This window comes from Lagenorhynchus albirostris, chromosome 12 (genome assembly GCF_949774975.1).
Source record: "Lagenorhynchus albirostris chromosome 12, mLagAlb1.1, whole genome shotgun sequence".
Classification (NCBI taxonomy): Eukaryota; Metazoa; Chordata; class Mammalia; order Artiodactyla; family Delphinidae; genus Lagenorhynchus; species Lagenorhynchus albirostris.
In genome coordinates, this window is record NC_083106.1 from 80,500,090 (window position 1) to 80,520,405 (window position 20,316).

The 20,316-nt window shown below is 40.6% G+C and overlaps 1 long non-coding RNA gene across 1 annotated transcript in view; it reads left to right on the forward strand.

Moving 5' to 3' along the window:
- Nucleotides 1-6,146, forward strand: part of LOC132530438 (uncharacterized) — a 47,304-nt gene extending 41,158 nt beyond the window's left edge. Inside the window, exons 2-3 of the long non-coding RNA XR_009543802.1 lie at nt 3,214-3,339; nt 5,009-6,146. This is a non-coding gene — a long non-coding RNA (uncharacterized LOC132530438). The remainder of the gene's footprint in view (nt 1-3,213; nt 3,340-5,008) is intronic.
- Nucleotides 6,147-20,316: the final 14,170 nt, after the last annotated feature.

The following is a 20,316-nucleotide window of genomic DNA, read 5'->3' on the forward strand; positions in this document are numbered from 1 at the left end:
AAATACAAACCAAGGTAAGAACCTTTCAAATTACTCCTATAAATGAAGGAGTGTGTACTGTCACATTTGCATTGTGATTTTTGCAGAGTCATTCTCTGGAAATTTCCATATAGCTCATTATTTGTTGAGAGTATGTTTGTCAGATCGTGGGAGGTTTGGATTTTGTTTTCAACTGCGGGGGAAGGGTGTGACAGTGCCTGTTAAATGTTCATCTCACACAATGGGCAAAATGAAAGCGAATGAATGGCGGGTTACATGGCAAATGTGTGGCCCAGGAGAGAGAAGGCAGTGGGTGGCAAGCAGCTTATGGAGACATGCCTGTAGAGTAAGATGCAAAGCTGGCATGCTCACCAGGGAATCTGTAGCAGCTTCACAATGCAGCCATGGCAGGAGATCTGGAGCCTGACTAAACAGTAGTAACACCCATGATGGGGCAAGAAAAGCCTGCCTACAACAGACACGTGAAGCTTCCAAAGTGGTACCGGTGGTTTTTCTCCAGTCAGTCAGTCGTGGCTACTATAAAGCTGCTATATTTTAACTTAAAAATGAGACTTGGAGAAAGCTACTGTGTATCCTAAAAGATGTATGTGCTATTGCAGAATTTATTTTTTTAATCAGATAACAGATGAAAATATTTTTAATACAAAATGTGCCAAATACCATCAGATCTAATGTACACTTGAAATAACTATATTCTTACATATATTTTTAATAAATATTTACTTTTGGTCACTTTAAGCAAATTACTACATTATCAGAGATTGGTTTTATGTAACTAAAATGCATATTAAATCAGAAAGCCTACTTGAACAAAAAAAGTAGATTTCATGTTATAACAGGAACTTCTTGGACTTGTCTTTGAATGGTTAAAATCATTTTATGTAACTAAAAAATCGTCATTTTATGTAACTAAAATTACTTTAATCACTGTATTTAGCCAGGGTGTGGTTCTTTCCAGTTAGAACATTTTAAACTCTTAAGTGATTATTCAATAGCTAGACTCAACTATTAGGGCCATTTCTGCCTCCTCCTTTCTTACTCGTCCATTTATAAACTGTTTACATGCACTTCTGCTCTGCACTTATTTTGTACCCTGATTTGCCTTCATTTGGAATCCAGCACAAAAAAACAAGTAAATCACGCATTCCTCCTGAAAAGTTAACTTTCTAAAAGATTTCACTGACATTTAAGGAAAGATTGCTTGTGATGCAGTAACTTTTGTTCTTAGTCATGAGTTCCTTGGAAAAGTAAAACAGTCTAACGTTGAATTACAGTCGGCCCTCGGTATCCGCGGGTTCCCCATGCGCGGATTCCAAACCGCTGTTGGTTGAATCCGCAGATGTGGAACCCGCCGACACAGAGGGCAGACTACTTCACCATTTTTATAAGAGACTTCAGCATCCGTAGATTTTGGTACTTGAGGGGGTCCTGGAACCAATCCCGGGGGACCATTTGGGAGCTTCAAAACAAAATTTCAGGAACTGGTAAATGCTTATTTAAATACTTAAAACCTAAATAATTATCCCCAAAGTATTAACGAATTGCCACATGGCACATGGCATTATACATTCACGCAGGGCTTCATTCACCAAACATTTCCTGGGAACCTCCCATCGTGCCAAACTCTGGCTACATGGTTTTGAAATTTTTTAATGAAGTGGCATGAAACATGGTGTTTAATCCAGAGATAGACAGGTAAGCAACTACAGTACTTGCGATAAAGTGTAAGCTCTGTGGTAGAGGCTTATGCAGGGTCCCAGGGTGGTCGGAGGGGAGCGGACCTTGCTCCCCAGGCTGGGGGCGCCGGGGCAGCCCTTCGGGGTGGCCGTGACCCGGAGGCTGCAGAGGGCGCGGACCCTCGCCAGCTAGAGGGTCTGTCGGCAAAGTGCAGAACCCGCAGAATAAAGAACAGCCTGTCTGGGTTAGACCTTCAAAATGCCTCCATCCCTTCGGTCAGGATGGAATTAAACAGACCTTGGACGTGGCTTCCTAACCTCCCAGCCCAGATCCACGAAGGCGCTGGTTGGAAGGCTTCCCAGCCCTTTCTTTCACGCCTCGCTTCACCTGCTTCGTGTTCCTCCTCTCCCCGAGGAGAAGCCTTGTCCCCCGGGGCCTTGTGGCCCACGACTCCCGCCTCCACTCAGCCAGCCCCTCCGGGAGCTCTGCTCTTTCCCTCTTTCTCAGCTCTCAGATCTGCTTGCTACGTGTCCTCACCGCTGCCCCCCTGAGTTAGGCTCCCAAGCGCGCCTGCACCTGGCTGCAGGCATCCTTTCCCTCGTCTTCTTTCCCCGCAGCCTCGCAGCTGAAGTCCCCTCCCAAGGGCAGGCGTGGCCGTGCCACTTGCCTCCCTAGTTTGGAGATGATGCCCAAACGTCTTCGCCGGGCGTTTGGGGACCCGTGGCATACTCCTTCTGCCCCAGCCCCTGGCCTCACCTCCCTTCACCCTTATCCACATTTGGCCCCTACTCTGCTGAATTCTTGAAGGTGCCCGAACAGTGTGGCTGTTCTTGAGGTACACTTGCAGCCCCCCATCTCCTTCCCTGCCCACCCCGTCCAAACCCCCATTGGCCCCATCTCCACTTGGCTAAATTTGTTCCATCTTTAAGACTCAGCCCAGGTGTCAGCCAACTGGGAAGTGTCTTTTGACCGACCGCGGCACCTGTCACACTTAACGACAATGGTTTATGTGTCCTGAAGACCAGGCTGTGTCTTTCTCAAGGGCAGGGATGACCCCGTTCATTTCTCTCCACTCAGAATTTAAAACATTGCTGATTTATGGTAGGCACTCACACGTGTTTGTTGAATGAATGAATGAACAGTGTCCAGTAAGAGTTTGATATCCGATGCCACTTTGGTTTACGGTGTGGTGTTCTATCACCGAGGGTTGTTTTGTAATGTATAGTATTGATGACTTTCACACAAGCATTTTGTGCACCATAGATCAATCTAGCAAATAAAGTCCAAGAACCATTTGGATAAGTCTTTCTTCAGAAAGAACTTTAGGTATCAAGTAACTCCACTCATGTATATGCCTCTAATTACAGATTTGCTTCCTTCCAAATATTAGATTTTTTAAGTTTCAGCATTATGTTAGCAATTTCCCATACACCATCTTTATGCATATAACTTGCATCCAATCATATTTACTTTTTGCTCATTTGACTGAATTTATGGATAGGTAAAGTAACTAACTTTCAGTAATTAAACTGACAGGTGGTCTTCTGTCTGCAAGTCCATTGTTCTGTTATATGCGGGAGTGAGTGGAAACAAAGTTGCAAGGCTCAGAGAGTGAGCCGCTGGATTCTACACCCAGAAAGGAAAGGTGCAGCCATTTAAGGGGTGAGTGAGTCTTTTGAGACCATTTTGGAAAATCCTAGAATATTGAAAATCCCATGTTTACAGAATCCACGAGTGTGCAAAGGCCAAAGCTGCACACCTCAGGAGAATCCACACCTCAGGAGAATTCCGTGCAGAGCAGGAAGAGGACACCAGTCCTCAGAGAATGATAATTTAGCCCCAGGAATGTTTTCGGGTCCTTTCCCGTGACACTTTATGGTATCTTGAAATGATGCTGGGTTTCCCAAGGCTTGCACTGCTGCCCACCAGCCCCGCCCCAGAGAGCACTGAGGGACAGATACTGTAAACACCCTACACTCTCAGCTGTGGACAGTGAGAAAGCTGGGAGAAGGCTGTTTACTCTCTCTGCCTTGGAAATCAACTAGAGAGAAGCGGGCTGGGAGTATTTTTATATGTGTCTTGTAATTGATCCTACCCACTATTTATTTATGAGGTCATCCCTAAAAAGAAAGAAGTTGACTGAATCATGCTAACAAATATAAAATAATTTGTAAGATTTATCTTTGACATCATCTGGGGGAAAGAAAAACCAAGATTACCATAAACGCGAGAAGTGAAGTTTCTGCTAAAGTTACTTAGGTGGCTGAGGCTACATGATGTCAGTTGCTGTAGCCTGGTCTGAAAAAGCAACAAAACATTAAATGCCTGCACATTGAACCAGAACAGCATTTCTACACTGAGCTTAGCTTTTTTTTTTTTGGCGGTACGCGGACCTCTCACTACTGTGGCCTCTCCCGTCGCGGAGCACAGGCTCCGGACGCGCGGGCTCAACGGCCATGGCTCACAGGCCCAGCTGCTCCGCGGCACGTGGGATCTTCCCGGACCGGGGCACAAACCCGCGTCCCCTGCATCGGCAGGCGGACTTCCAACCACTGCGCCACCAGGGAAGCCCTACACTGAGTTTAGCTTTTATTGAAGCAGAAGTTCTGGAGTCCTGGGACTTGCTATTTTGTCAAGGATCAGATGCAGTTCGGAGCCCCAGTTTGGCTTAAAGAGTGATAATGATGAACAGTATGAATAGGGCCTGCTATTTAAGGCCAGAATATAGTTACACATTCTGAGCAAAGACTGGATTGTGGGAGAGGCAGGTGGGATGCAGAAAGAGAATTGTAAGAGAAATCTACAGAACTGACTCCTAGGTTCAGCCTTCACCAGAAAACCCATATCTCTTATATTCCTTGTTGTCTATAAATAGTTTAAATCAAAGATTTATTGAACAGCTAGTCTAGAATTTGACTTAACCGAACTTTGTGTCCCTCTTTTATCAATATTAGATGAGTTTTCTTTGTAAGGAGCACATTTAAATGAGAAGATATATTCTAATAGAGCAAGCCCCTAAAAGGGTAAAATAATTAACTTAATGCCTGCTTTGCTATTACACAAATCTAGACACAGTTACTTGTATATATTGTCTTGGTGTGTCAACAGTGCTGGTTGTTTAAGCTAAAAGATACTCTACTGCTTTAAAGGTATTAGGGAAATTTTTAATTCCACCTTCTTGCTGAGTGTGGACTCTAAGACAATAGGAAGAGTTGTTTCATGTAAGTGTAACCAAAAATATGTATGAATACGATTGCTTTAGCATAAGACAATAGGCACAATTGTTTCATGTAAGTGTTACCAAAAATATGTATGAATACGATTGCTTTAGCGTGTGATTTCAAGGAAGTGTCTGCACGAGCTGGCCTTGCAGCAGTGGACGGCACAGCTGAAGTGCTGGCAGCACAGCTCCAGCCTGGGCGAGTCATCAACCTTTTCAGGCCTTGCTTCCAGGCCCTGGGAAGCCCTCTGACACAATGTTCTCCAGTCTTCTCAAAGAAATAGTTATTGTGAAGGTTTGAAATTGTGCTTTCTGCCAGGAGGTGCAGATCACATGAGTAAATGCAAAAACAGCTCAAAGTAGGAAGAGAATGACCTATGTGCTTTTCCATAGCTTTTTAGTTATTCTGCGTAAATATTCAGAATGTCGCTTGATTTTTGACTTTCAGTCATGAATGTAGCTGTTCCAAAGCTTATTGAAATACGTGCTGATACTCATTCCATCATCCAAGAAGTGTTTATTGAGCACCTACTCTGTGCCGGCTCCAGACACTGAGGATGAATCAGTGAACAGAAACAAAATCTTATCACATGAACCCACAAATAAATATGTATAATGTATCAGGCTATAAATATCTTGTTTATTCTGTATGTCTATAATATCTAATCTTATTCAATGGTATCATTCATTGCTTTTTTCGGTCTTTCAAAACTAAATGAATTTAAATATCCTGGAACATTTATTTCACTGTCTATGAAAAACATCTAGATACAAATCTACATAATGTTGTTCGCTTTTGCATTATTCTTCCAAGTATATTCTCATTGTTCCTGGTCTGTTTTGTGACATGAATAAGTAGTACTAATTAACATGCTTGAGAGGTCATGTTATATATGTATATATATTTACTGAGAAGATATTGCCAAGCGGTTATATAACTAAAAGGCTAAAGGTATCTGTGTTTATATGCATGTTTGTATGTGTATTTATTAAGTATCTTATATATATTCAAACTACCATTGTATATAGTACAAGTAAAGTTTATTAATTTGAACTTTACTCTTTGCAAGTTTACAGTTCTCCAGGTACTGATAAGGATGATTTATCTTTATATTACATTTGTATGTTTATTGTTTGATAAGCAAATGTTATAAATACCTTTTTAAAAACTATTTTTAAATGTAAACATCCATTTATATTTGAAAAAAATATAAGCTTTAACTGATCATTCTTTGAAAGCTTGTGTCATAAAAACTCAACAGAAATAAAAGTCTAATATGTATATTATTTATTTATGGATCCATGGTCTCCTTGTCCCTATTTGTTTAAATTAGTAAGTCTTTATAATATAAATGTTTATGCCTAGTGGTGATCTGTTTCTCTAAAACTCAGGCTTAGATTTCTCTGGATTTAAATAGCGTTCTCCTCACCTCTTCATTTTAAAAGTGCAGAGAGTGAGTTATCAGTCCACGACGGTGGCTTTGGGGTGTTATTTTCGTTAGCTCTGTCATTGAAAAGCTATGTGAATAATATCCAAACATCAGTGATATTTCTGTATATCAGCAACAAACTAAAATGAAATTTAAAATAGCAACAAAAACTATCAAATACTCCTAAGATATATCTGACAGAAGTTTTATAAGCCCTCTACACTGCAAATTAAATATTGTTGAGCAAAATTAAAGACTTGAATAAGATGGAGAGATATACCGTGGCCATGGAGAACAGGATTCAGGATTGTTAAGTGGCTAATTCTCCCCGGGTGGGTGAAGTAGATGCAATGTAGTCCCCAATAGAATCCGAGCAGGAGAGAGAGAGAGAGAGAGAGAGAGAGAGAGAGTGTGTGTGTGGAAACTGATAACCTAATTTAAAAATGTATAATTTCAATGACAAAGGCAATCTTGAATAAGAGATGGATAAATTACCCTACCAAATCAAGACCTATTATAAAGTCATAGTATGGTAAGGTATTTGTGTAGCAACAAACAGATAGACATACAAGTGGAATAAAGACAACTTCGTTATAAAGGTGACACCAAGTGCATTGGAGAAGGGATGCTCTATTCAATAAGCAGTCCTGCGTTAATTTAATACTCTTATTGAAAACAATGACTTTTTGGTCTCCAACTGACACCATGCATAAAAGCCAATTCCAGATGGACTGTAGATCTAAATATGAAAGATAAAACAATAAAGCTTCTCAGAAAAAACATAGAACATCTTTATGACCTTGGAGTGGGCAAAATTTCCTTTAAAAGGTTCCAAGACAACACTAACCAGAAGGGGAAAACATGACAATTTGGAAAATAATAATATCAAGAAGCTCTGTCCACCCAAAGACATCGTTAATAAAATGAAAAGACAACGTATAGAGTAGAAGATATTTGCAGCAAATATAACAAACAACTTGTACCCAGGGTACATTAAAAATTTCCTACAAATTAATGACTGACAACCCAGTAGAAAAATGAGCCAACTTGAACAAAAAGAGGATATGCAAATGATCCATTAACATAAAGAGTTGCTTAGCCCCATCAGTTATCAAGTAAACGCAAATTGAAATCTCAGCTCGGTGTCAAGGCACACCTACTAGATGAGTAAAATTAAAAAGAAAAAAAAATCTAACATTGGCAAGGATGTGGAAAAACTGCAAATAGCTGCATTAGTTTGGACACCCACTTTAGAAAGCTGTTTGGGGCATCCACTTGAACTTCATGCGTCCACGCTTTATGTCCCAGCTCTTGTCTGTCCCACAGAAACGTGTAAAAACATCCCTCAAAAGATATAAGTAAGAATGTTCATTACAGCACAATTCGTAACAGCCCCAACTTGGGAACTACCCAAAATGCCCATTAACAGTAGGATTTATAAATTGTGGTGCATACTTACAACAGAATACCACTCGGCAGTGAGAATGAATGATCTACGACTTCACCTGAAATTATCAGTAAATCTCACAAGCATACAATTGAATGAAATAAGCAGGACGCAGAAGAGGGCATGCTATATGTTTCTATTTATGCCAATTTCAAGCACAGGCACCTCTACATCTATGGTGATAACACTCAGGATGTGGTTACCTTGGGGCATGGGGACCAATGCCTGGAAATGGTCGTGGCCTGTCCATTCTTGTCTAAGGACTGGTGTCACAGGTGTGATAGCATGAAAAGTCTCCAAGCTGGGCTTCCCTGGTGGCGCAGTGGTTGAGAATCTGCCTGCCAATGCAGGGGACACGGGTTCGAGCCCTGGTCTGGGAAGATCCCACATGCCGCGGAGCAACTAGGCCCATGAGCCACAACTACTGAGCCTGCACGTCTGGAACCTGTGCTCCGCAGCAAGAGAGGCCACGATAGTGAGAGGCCCGTGCACCGCGATGAAGAGTGGCCCCCGCTCGCCGCAACTAGAGAAAGCCCTCGCGCAGAAACGAAGACCCAAGGCAGCAAAAATAAATAAATTAATTAATAAACTCCTACCCCCAACATCTTCTTAAAAAAAAAAAGTCTCCAAGCCAAAATTTATTTTTTGACTTTTCTGATTGTGTGTTATGCTTCAGTGAAAAGTTTTAAAGAGTTAAACATTTAAAAGTTAAAGCTGTATCACCTGATCTTCAATCAGGCAGGTAGAGCTCTTGGTCAAGAAGTCATAGGAGAAATTCTTTCTCACAGAGCATCTTTCGAAACACAGGGACAGCACACATCTTGAGGAACGTTCTCTGAAACTGGCACCAACTTCCACCATCCAGAAGTTCACATGGCAAGTTGACTTTCAAGCAAACATCCTCTTTTCTTAGAGATTCTGTGCTATTTTCACAGACCGCCACTCCTCTCAAAAGCTCACTGGACTAATTCAATTCCCACTTTCCAACGTCCTGAAAGATCAGGGTGAAACAGCTGATGATGAAAGGCGTCCATCTATGGCCATGTTGCCACATGGCTTCAGCTACTATGCGTGTTTCAGGGAAGCAGTCAAGCCATCAAAATATTAATGGGCTCACCCAGGGTCCCACAGGCACCAGTCGCCACATAAGAACGGAAGGAGGGGCTGCTAGCTGGACCCTGATGCCTCAAAGTAGTTCCCAGGACTGGGCTAGAGAAATGTAAACCCTCTACCACTCACGGTCAAGAATACAAACAGACTGTAAATTTGGCGTTTTTATTTTCATCTTTAGAATGGTTATTGTAATTGAATTGTTGTCTTTTCTTTGACTGAAGGAACGTTTTGTGGTTGTCTTTGAAATTTTATTTTTTAAGGAAAAAAAAAAGTTTTCAAGTTCAAACACCAGCTTGAGGGAGCTTTTATATTCAGCCCAAACTAGAAAATCTCGACTCCTTCCTATATCAAGTCACATGTGCTCACTAGCTCGGTGTAATGCTTCTCATCTGGGAACAGCACAGCCTCACCAGGGGGTTTGGAAACGTGTGCCCGCATTTCTTGTTGTCACAATAACTGGGAAATGCCACTCTTACGGGGCTTGGGAGAGTCTCTCTCTCTCTCTCTCCTCTCTCTCTCTCTCTCTCTCTCTCTCTCTCTCTCTCTCTCTCTCTCTCTCTCACACACACACACACACACACACACACACACACACACACACAGACACTAATTTTGGTCAAAATAACAGTAGTTCGCCTGAAGATAAACTGACATAGTGTTACAGAGGATTGACTTCCAGGAACATTTGAACTCTACACAGCTTAGGGCCTTCAGTTTAACACACCTCTGTAGTGTTCTCCCTGGGAGCCTGCAGGGCTAAAACAGATAAATATGTGATCTGGATGATCCTAAACATAATCACAATTCAAGAAGAAAATTTGCCTCCAGACCGACTAGAAAAATACCCTGTGATCTTGGAGTGACAGCCAAACATTCTGTAATGTTGAGTTCATCACCTGCTTCGGCACCAAAAAGTCAATTATGACGTTGAAGTGCTACCTTTTTGGCCCAGAGGGAGAAATACACCCTATTTTAACCTCCAAGCGTCATAGGCTAAAAGTCATTTCTGCAGTTTGGTGATGCCCATCATTCGAGGGTCAGACAAGATCCAGAACTTCGGGTGCGGTTCAGTCACTGGAAAGCTGTGAACTCCTAGATGTCCTGAAAAGCTTTCAACACCTAGGCTAAAACATTCCTAAAGCGATGTCTTTACCACCACCTTTGCCTTTTTATTACTGTTGCTGGCCTGGTCGTGGAAGGACCCAGCTTTCCTCCTGGGAGCTCGGATCAGACGGTGCTGGTTACCCGCAGTCACGGCAGTGATGCTGGGCCCCCCCAGCCCTCCCGCCCCCTCCTGTTCCACGATGCCCCCCTGCCACCCCCCGTGTCTGCAGAACACGCCAGTGCAGCGATGCCACTGGGCAGCGGGGCAGACACAGAGGTGACCCCGCTTCAGGAGGCCGCTCGTCTGGGGGCACCGTTCCAGCTGCACTTACTGCTAAACGTGTGCTTCCGTGAACCTCTTCACATTCCACAGGATCCACTGCAGCTACCAGGTGGGATCTGGTTAGATGTGATTGACGTTTTCTTCACAAGTATTCATGAGGTCAGTGCTGGACAACAGCAAGCACAGCCTCCATTCTGGTATCATCATCATCTTGAGTGCCACCAGCCCTCCCTGAGGAGTCTCTGTTCCAGAAGCCACGTCTGGGGCCAAAAGCAAATACCCAGTGTCCTTGCTGTGTACCAGGGACTATTCAGGGTCCAGGCAGGGTGGTGTCAGAGATCGCTCCTAACCATTCAGCCACGAGCACAAGACCCTCTGAGTCGAGTATTATTGCCCCAGTTTTTCCAGGGGAGGAAGCTGAAATGGAAAGAGTTAAGAAAATGCGGTGGTCACTGGGTTGTCTACAGATGGTCCAGATCTCCTTCCCTTCTGTGCACAGGAAAGTAGCACTTCTCTACGTCCTCAAAGGTGGGGTGTGGCTCTGGGACCAGCTTCGGTCTGTGAAACGTGGACGGAAGTGCCAGGGAAGCATCAAGAGCCTTCAGACAATTCACCACATCCCTCTCCCCTGTGCTGGTGAAATGCTCGTCAAAGTGCAGCCTTTGTCATCCCAGATCCTTGAGCGACTATTCGAAAGCATCGCTCTGCTGACCAGTATGGACACTCAGACAAAGGGAATTTTTGTTCCGGTAAACTCTTGAGATTTGGGTTGAGGATGGAGAGAGTGTTTGCAACCATAACACAATCTAGCCTAAATTTAATAATTTGCTTAAATAACTCACCCCAGCTCCTATAGCTTGTTGATGCCAGATTCATGTCTCGAATGCAGGTCTCTCTGACCCAGCAGTGCATGATTTTTTCATTCATGAGCTCTCCTTTGGTATTGTAGGTCTGTAGGAACCTGAGCTTAGCTCTGTCGCTTGCCTTCTAGTTTTATTATAGAAATGAAAGTGATTTTAAAGTGCAATCTGTTGTCTGTGGTTAGTCCAAGATTACGAGCATGTGGAAGAAAATTCTCTCATTCTCTGGCCCATGTGTTTGGTCTGGAGCTTTAACGCCATGATCTGCCAGCCTCTTGAGAAATGTTTCTGCCTTTCTTAATTCTGAGATTCAAGTTCTGGCAACAAACTGTCAGCAACAATGTTAGCTAAAGAATGCACACCTGTCCTGAGTGTTACTCACGTTTCTCACTTGAACTTGTAGTTTCTATGGCGCGAGCTGGTACATGACTTCAACCATCTTTACGTTAACTGTCGCTCGAGCAGTATGACTCTGTAAAGTAACACCATCACCCATGCATGTATTGCTTTCTCTCTATATGCAATCCCCCAATTTATCCAGGTTCTCATGTTTAAATTCAGAGTTTGGGGACTTCCAAATCCACCAGCGGAGTACGCTACACAGCTGAGTAGCACCGGTCACCATGACAACGAACAAGCGAGAACAACCTGAGGTTCTGAACCTCCCTCTCGAGCTCCTTCCTCTAAAGCCCAAGTGAACAGGAGACCCCAGGGACCCAGGCATTACTTGAGTTCCTGAATGACTACAGGCAACAGGTGTTCATGCAGGGTGGAAAGGACAAAGAAGCAGCATCACCCCCTAAATTAGCAGGGTTGCCTTTTTAGAGGCTTGGGGTTTTCTCTTTCTCTTATTTGCAAAAATTGATTCTGTTTGGTTACTTTAACCCTGTAAAGTTATTTAATCACAAAATGCCTAAACCTTCATTCGATAGCTCTTTTAAACTATTTGTTTATAATCCTGCCTCATTCCATAAATGGTTAGAGAAATTATTGTGTATATGTTTAACCTTGGCAAATATCTAACTTGCAGAATGATCTCTACAATGAATAGAATGTATAGTTTTTTCATTTCTTATTTTGAAATAATTGTAGATATTTAAGAAGTTGCAAAAATAGTATGGGGTGATCCTATAACCTTTCACTCAGTTTCCCCTAATAGTTACATCTTAAAAATTATAGTGCTCTATCAAAACTAGAAAACTGACATTGGTACAATGCACGTGTGTAGTGCTCTACCGTTTTATTACACGTACATAGATCCATGTAACCACCAAGGCTGTTAATGCACAGACTATCCCATCACCACAAGCATCTCTCTCTTTGTGATCACACCCACCTCCCCTCCCTCTGCCATCCCTATGACTCCTGGCAACCACTAACCTGTTCATCCTTATAATGTTGTCATTTCAAAGACATTCTATGAAGTATTATTTTTTAACAGAAAACCTTTTTAAGTTATTTCTCCTGTTACTTAAACCACTAGAAATCTGACAGATCTCAAATACACCAAGATTATTATTCATATTCAACAATGATGATTAGTATGCAAATTTGTCTGGGAATACCATTTTTGATCATTTTTCTATAACCTACATACATATTAAATGTTTTGTATATTTTAGAGGTGAAGACTTCCTTGATGACTCAAACAGCATCAGCATTTTCTGTTGGTAAGAGCAACTAGCAAATAAAGTTTAGGTAAAACTTACATGCTGTATTGGCTCTTCTAATAGGCCTGGGTCTGATCTAAGACCTCCTTACTTATTGTGAGCCTTTGGGTTGCTTGGTTATGGGAGTGGGCATTTTTTAACTTTCATTAAAAAAAACTTGATCTTCCATTGAGAACAACATGGGCGTTCACTGTATTAAGCTTACATGGATGTGTATTATGTGGGGGAATTTTACAGAAGATAAATTCCTATAACACATATTCATTGCTATCTAGGTTAGAAACAATCTTTTTATTCCCACCATATGTGATAATCCCCCAGGTTCAGTGAATAAACTGTGATTAGGTCACAGTCTCTTGTTAGGAACATATATGCAGCCAACTGGCCGAGGGACTATCATCCTGCCCGAGGAGGAGAAAGAAACACCACTGAGGTAACATCAAAATGTCCATACATGCTGAGAAACAGCTCATGAGAGTACGTGGCATTACCTATACCGGCGACACTCAAAATCAGTGAAACAATGGTATCTATTAAAAAGAACGGGGCTTCCCTGGTGGCGCAGTGGTTGAGAGTCCGCCTGCCGATGCAGGGGACACGGGTTCGTGCCCCGGTCCGGGAAGATCCCACGTGCCGCGGAGTGGCTGGGCCCGTGAGCCACGGCCGCTGAGCCTGAGCGTCCGGAGCCTGTGCTCCGCAACGGGAGAGGCCACAGCAGTGAGAGGCCCGCGTACCGCAAAAAAATAAAAAAATATTTAAAAAAATAAAAAGAACGTGTATGAATTTTATTCTTTGAGAAATGGGCTAGGATAGGGGTAGAAAGACGGGGAAGAATGAAGACTTGGCCTATTGAAAGTGGAGATTATTTGACCCGTTTATCGGAAATCAAAACTAAAAATTTTGTTTTACAACATTTTCAAATATTTGGCTACGTTTTCAGGTGGGCACACATTAAAGAATATTAAATGGCTAAAGGAGAGTGTTATATTCTACCCATAATTTGTCGCACATCTTAAAAAGTATTGCTTTAAGAATCACCAATTTAGAGGGAAAATTTGAGTGGCCACAGGACTGTTTTCAGTCCTGTCCGACTGCATTTTTACGTTCACTAAGATAAAGGCATTGTTGGAGTCGCGAATAATTTTTTTAAAGGAAGCAAGAGCGTTACAGTAGGTGGATCAAAGTCCAGGTGAAATCTGAGTAAGGCAAAAAGATGCACCAGGTTGGATACAATGGATTGAATGGATAGAAGTTCAGCCTCTGGAATCAGACACCTAACTGGGCAAGGACTACACAGGGCATATGACTTGTCACCAGCACATGCGGGAAAAATTAGGCTTTTCCTAACCATTGCCTCTGTGGCCCAAAGAGCAACATGACAGTCCAAAAAAAGAAACCCACAATGCAATTACATGCAATTTACATGGTATATGGTCTAATGTTCAGACTAGGACAGCACATTATTGTTGTACTCTTACATTGGCCAGATTTTTCCAAGATGGTGTTCCTTTCTGTAGAGGTGTAAGTAAACTAGGACGTGTCTGTAACAACACAGCCATTTCTTGGTAAAGGAGACGCAAGACTAGGATGTGTTTCTGACTTCCAACGATAAAGGACTAGAACACAGAGCAGGGTTTACACTTGAGCTTTACTTGCACGAAATTGACATAACTTTTACCAGCGCCAAAGATATACAGAAGCAGGGTTCAACATAGCATAGGAAAGAACTTTTAGCCACATTAGAGCATCCAAAGATGGAGCAGGCTCACTGGAGGCAATGAGTCCCTTAACACTGGAGATATTCAAGCAGAAGTGTCCGTAGCCACTGTGGTTCTGTGTCATAGCAGTGATCCAAGCAACAGAAATGTTCTCCTCACTTTAATCCCCAAATTTTATTAAACGTGTATCAGCAATTCCCGGCGCACCACTTACCAGCTTCTTGGTATCACTTAACTTCTCTGGGCCTCAGTTTCCTCCTATTTAAAGGACTGAGGGTTGACAGTAACTTATAAAGAGCTGTTAGAGACATTAAATGAGGCTGAAGAACAATAGTAGCAGCCTGATTCCAAATCTTCCCATCACATTCCCAAAGTAACCGTAAGATCAACAAGTACAATTAAACTAGACAGGACCCATGATTTAAGCACTGTTAGGAGATAGAGAACACTGCAACCTTCAAGTCACTTATGAAGGAAAAAAAGAAACAAATTCTAACAAAGCTTCCGATACCTGCAGCCCTTCCAGTGAGCCTGTGGGTACCGGCAGTCAGGATCAGGGAGCCAGTAGGAGGAAGTAAAACACAAAAATGGTGAACACAGGTTGGGATTTGGCAGTTCACAGCCCCAGCTACAGGGAAGGGGCTTAAAAGTGTGTAGGGCCTGAAGTGGATTGGATTAAAGAGATTAAGTGGAGAGGATTAAAGAGAGGAAGAAGAGGTTGTGTTCCTTAGGCATGAAGTGGAGGAAGGAAAGAATGAGTGAAAAAAAAGAAGAAAATTAAAGATCTTGTTGAATAAGATTGGTTGATTGCATCAACGTTGCTTATAAATTTGCAAGATCTACCATTTGGAGAAACTGCAGAAAGAGTACATGGGATCTCTCTGTATTATTTCTTATGACTTCATGTGAATCTCCAATTATCTCAAAATAAAAGGTTTTATTTTAAAAAACTTATTCCGGAAAACAATACCGTTTACAATCGCATCAAAAAGAATAAAATACCTAGGAATAAATTTAAACAAGGAAGTAAAAGATCTGTACACTGAAAACCATATGACATTGAGGAAAGATAGAGAAGACACAAATAAATGTAAAGATATTTTATGCTTATGGACTGGGAGAATTAACATTGTTAAAATGGCCATATTACCCAAGACAACCTACAGATTCAGTGCAATCCCTATCAAAATACCAATGGCAGTTTTCATAGAACGAGAATAAATAATTCCAAGATTTGTACGGAAACAAAAAAGATCCCAAACAGTCCAACCTATCTTAAGAAAGAAGAACAAAGCTGGAGGTATCGTGCTCCCTGATTTCAAACTATACTACAAAGCTGCAGTAATGAAAACAGTATGGTGCTTGCACAAAAAAAGACACATATATCAATGGATCAGAAGAGAGAGCCCAGAAATGAATCCACACTTATATGGGCAATTAATCTATGATAAAGAATGCAAGACTACGCAATGAGGAAAAAGATAGCCTCTTCAATAAATGGTGTTGGGAAAACTGGACATCTAAGGTAAAAGGATCATCCTGGACTACTTTCTTACACCATATAAAAAAGCAAACTCAAAATGGATTAACAACTTAAATTAATCCATAAAATGCCTAGAAGAAAACATAGGCAGTACATTATTTGACATGGGTCTTAGCATAATTTTTTTGGATATGTCTCCTCAGGGAAGGGGAAAGAAACCAAAAACAACTGGGACTACATCAAACTAAAAAGCTTTTTCAAAGGAAAAGAAACTGTCACCCAAACGAAAAGGCCACCTACTGAATGGGAGAAGATATTTGCAAGTGATATACCTGATAAAAGGTTAATACAAAAAATATACAAAGAACACATACAACTCAATAGAAGAACAACAAAGAACCCAATTAAAAAATGGGCAGAGGACCTGAATAGACATTTTTCCAAAGAAGACATACAGATGGTCAACAGGTACATGAAATCTGCTCAACATCACTAATTATCAGGGAAATGAAAATCAAAACCAGAATGAGATATCACCTCACAACTATTCGAATGGCTATTATCCAAAAAAGAACAGATAACAAGTGTTGATAAGGAAGTGGAGAAAAGGGAACCCTCATGCACTGTTGGTGAGACAGTAAATTGGTACAGCTACTATGGAAAACAGTATGGAGGATCCTCAAAAAATTAAAAAGAGAACTACCATACAATCCAGCAATTCCACTCCTGAGTATTTATCTGAAGAAAACAAAAATACTAATTCAAAAAGGTATATGTACCCTTATGTTTATTGTAGCATTAGTTCACAATAGCCAAGATATGGAAACAACCTAAGTGCCCAAGATAGATGAATGTATAAAGAAGATGTAATGGAATTTTCTCAGCCATAAAAAAAATGAAACCTTGCCATTCATGACAACATGGATGAACCTTGAGGCCATTATGCTAGGTGGAATAAGTCAAACATATAAAGACAAATACTATATGATATCACTCATATTTGGAATCTAAAAAACAAAAGAAACCAAAAAAACAGAAACAGAGTCATAGATACAGAGGACAAACAGGTGTTTGCCAGTGGGGAGGTGGGTGAGAGAAGAAGAGAAGTAGGTGAGGGAGATTAAGAGGAACAAACTTCCAGTAACAATAAATGAGTCACTGGGATGAAACAGACAGTATGGGGATATAGTCAATAATGATGTAATATCTTTGTATGGTGACAGATGGTAAATAAACTTTTCGTGGTGATCATTTTGTAATGCATAGAAATATCAGCACACTGTGCTGTGCACCAGGAACTAACATAATGCTGTAGGTCAATTATACTTCAAACACAAACAAATAAACCAAAACAAACTCATAGAAAAAGAGATCAGATGTGTGGTTACCAGGGGTGGGGGATGGGCAGAGGGGGAATTGGATGAAGGTATCAAAAGGTACAAACTTCCAGTTATAAGACAAATAAGCACTAGGGACGTAATGTACAACATGATTAATATAATGAACACTGCTCTATGTTATATATGAAAGTTGTTAAGACAGTAAATCCTAAGAGTTCTCATCACAAGGAAAATATTTTTTTCTTTTTCTTTCTGTCTATGTGAGATGATGGATGTTCACTAAACTTATTGTGGGAATCATTTCATGATTATGTAAGTCAAATCATTATGTTGTACATCTTAAATTTATACAGTGCTACATGTCAATTATATCTCAATAAAACTGGAAGGAGAAAATTTTAAATAATAAAGTAAAAAAGAACTTAATGAGTAGAGAACACAGAAACAGTAGGTCATATTAAAGTCCTTGTTCCTTGGAAAAATAAACAAACCACTAGAAAATTCAGTGAAATCAAAAAGTATACAAAATAAGAAATTACAAGTTGGAGACAGCCTCTTCAATAAGTGTTGCTGGGAAAACTGGACAGGTACATGTAAAAGAATGAAATTAGAACACTTCCGAACACCACATGCAAAAATAAACTCAAAATGAATTAAAGACCTAAGGTAAGGCCAGACACTATAAAACTCTTGGAGGAAAACATAGGCAGAACACTCTATAAGTCACAGAAAGATCCTTTTTGACCCACCTCCTAGAGTAATGGAAATAAAAACAAAAATAAACAAACAGGACCTAATGACACTTAAAAGCTTTTGCACAGCAAAGGAAACCATAAACAAAATGAAAAAACCCTCAGAATGGGAGAAAATACTTGCAAATGATGCGACCAACAAGGGTTTAATTTCCAAAATATACAAACAGCTCATACAGCCCAATATCAAAAATAAAAAAAACAAAGCCCAATCAAAAAATGGGCAGAAGATCCAAAGAGACATTTCTCCAGAGAAGACATACAGATGGCCAACAAGCACATGAAATGATGCTCAACATCCCTAATTACTAGAGAAATGCAAATCAAAACTATAATGAGGTATCACCTCACACTGGTCAGAATGGCCATCATCAAAAAAATCTACAAACAATAAATGCTGGAGAGGGTGTGGAGAAAAGGGAACCCTCCTACACTGTTGGTGGGAATGTAAATTGGAGCAGCCACTATGGAGAACAGTATGGAGGTTCCTTAAAAAACTAAAAATAGAGTTACCATATGATCCAGCAATCCCACTACTGGGCACATGCAGAGACAGAACTATAATTCAAAAAGATACTTGCACCCCGATGTTCATTGCAGCACTATTTACAATAGCCAGGACATGGAAGCAACCTAAATGTTCATCAACAGATGAACAGATAAAGAAGATGTGGTACATTTGTAAAATGGAATACTACTCAGCCATAAAAAAAATGAAAAAATGCCATTTGCAGCAACATGGATGGACCTAGAGACTATCATACGAAGTGAAGTAAGACAGAGAAAGACAAATATCATACGCTATCACTTGTATGTGAAATCTAAAAATATGATACAAATGAATTTATTTACCAAACAGAAACAGACCCACAGACATAGAAAAAAAAGCTTATGGTTACCAAAGGGGAAAGGGGGAGAGCGTTTTGGGATTAAAATATACTCACTACTATATATAAAACAGATAATCAACAAGGAACTACTATATAGCACAGGAACTATACTCAATAGCTTGTAATAACCTATAGTGAAAAAGAATCCAAAAAAGGATATATATATATATATATATATATATGAATCACTTTGAATTTATACCTGAAACTATCACAACATTGTAAATAAACCATATTTCAATAAAATTTTTTTAATAAGATAAACTTTCATTAGAATAAAAAGTAATCTATCTCTATTTGCAGACGACATGATAGTATGCATGGAAAATCCTGTAGAATGAGTGATAAAATGAACTTAAACAATAAAGGAATTAGTACGGTAGTAGGATATAAGATTAATATGTAAAAATCAGTAGCATTCATATGCACAAATAATAACGAGCTAGAAGGTATAATTAATGAACAAAACCATTCACAAGGTAACAAAAAAGATAAAATTTTAGGATCAAACTTCATAAGAAATGCTCAGACCTTATATGAAGAAAACTGTAAAACACTTCTGTAAGACACAAAAAAGAAAAAATGGAAAAACATTTCTTATTCTTTATTAGCGTGTCTCAGCATCGTCAAGATGTCGGTTCTCCCTAAGTTAATTTAAGAATATAATCTGATTCCAATAACAATTCCAACAGGGTTTTTTATAAACCTAGATACACTGGTCTTAAATTTCATATGCAAAATAAAGACAACAGGGTCAGAGAGATGCAGGGGAAGAGGGAGCAGAGGAGAGCTGAGATGGAAGGGAAGGGCTGAGAGATTCAAAGCATGACAATGGCTGAGCTGCCATTGCTGTCTTGAGGATGGAGAAGGGGGGTTACTGGCAAAGGAACAGAGAGAGATCTTAGCAGCTGAGAACCACCACCAGCCTATGGCCAGCGAGGAGGTGAGGAACTCAGTCCTGCGAACACCTGCAACTAAAGTCCGATAAACAGAATGGATGGTCTTGGAAGCCAGTTCACACACAGAGCCTCCGAATAAAGAATGCAGACTTGGTGTCATCTTGATGTCAACCTTGAGAAACCAGGGCAGAGAACAAGCCAAGCCAACCACAGGTCTGACCTACAGAAACATGCAAGTATTATACGCAGACCAGCGTGAAGAAAATGACCAAGTCTGCTGAGGAACATGAAATGAAATGAACAAATGTGGTTACTTCGGGACAAAAAATTTTATTACGTTACACTAAAGTTCATCTATTATAAAGCATAGGTGAGAAGAGTCAAGATTTCGAAAGAAGTATATTGTGGGAAACTTGTCTTACCCAGATAT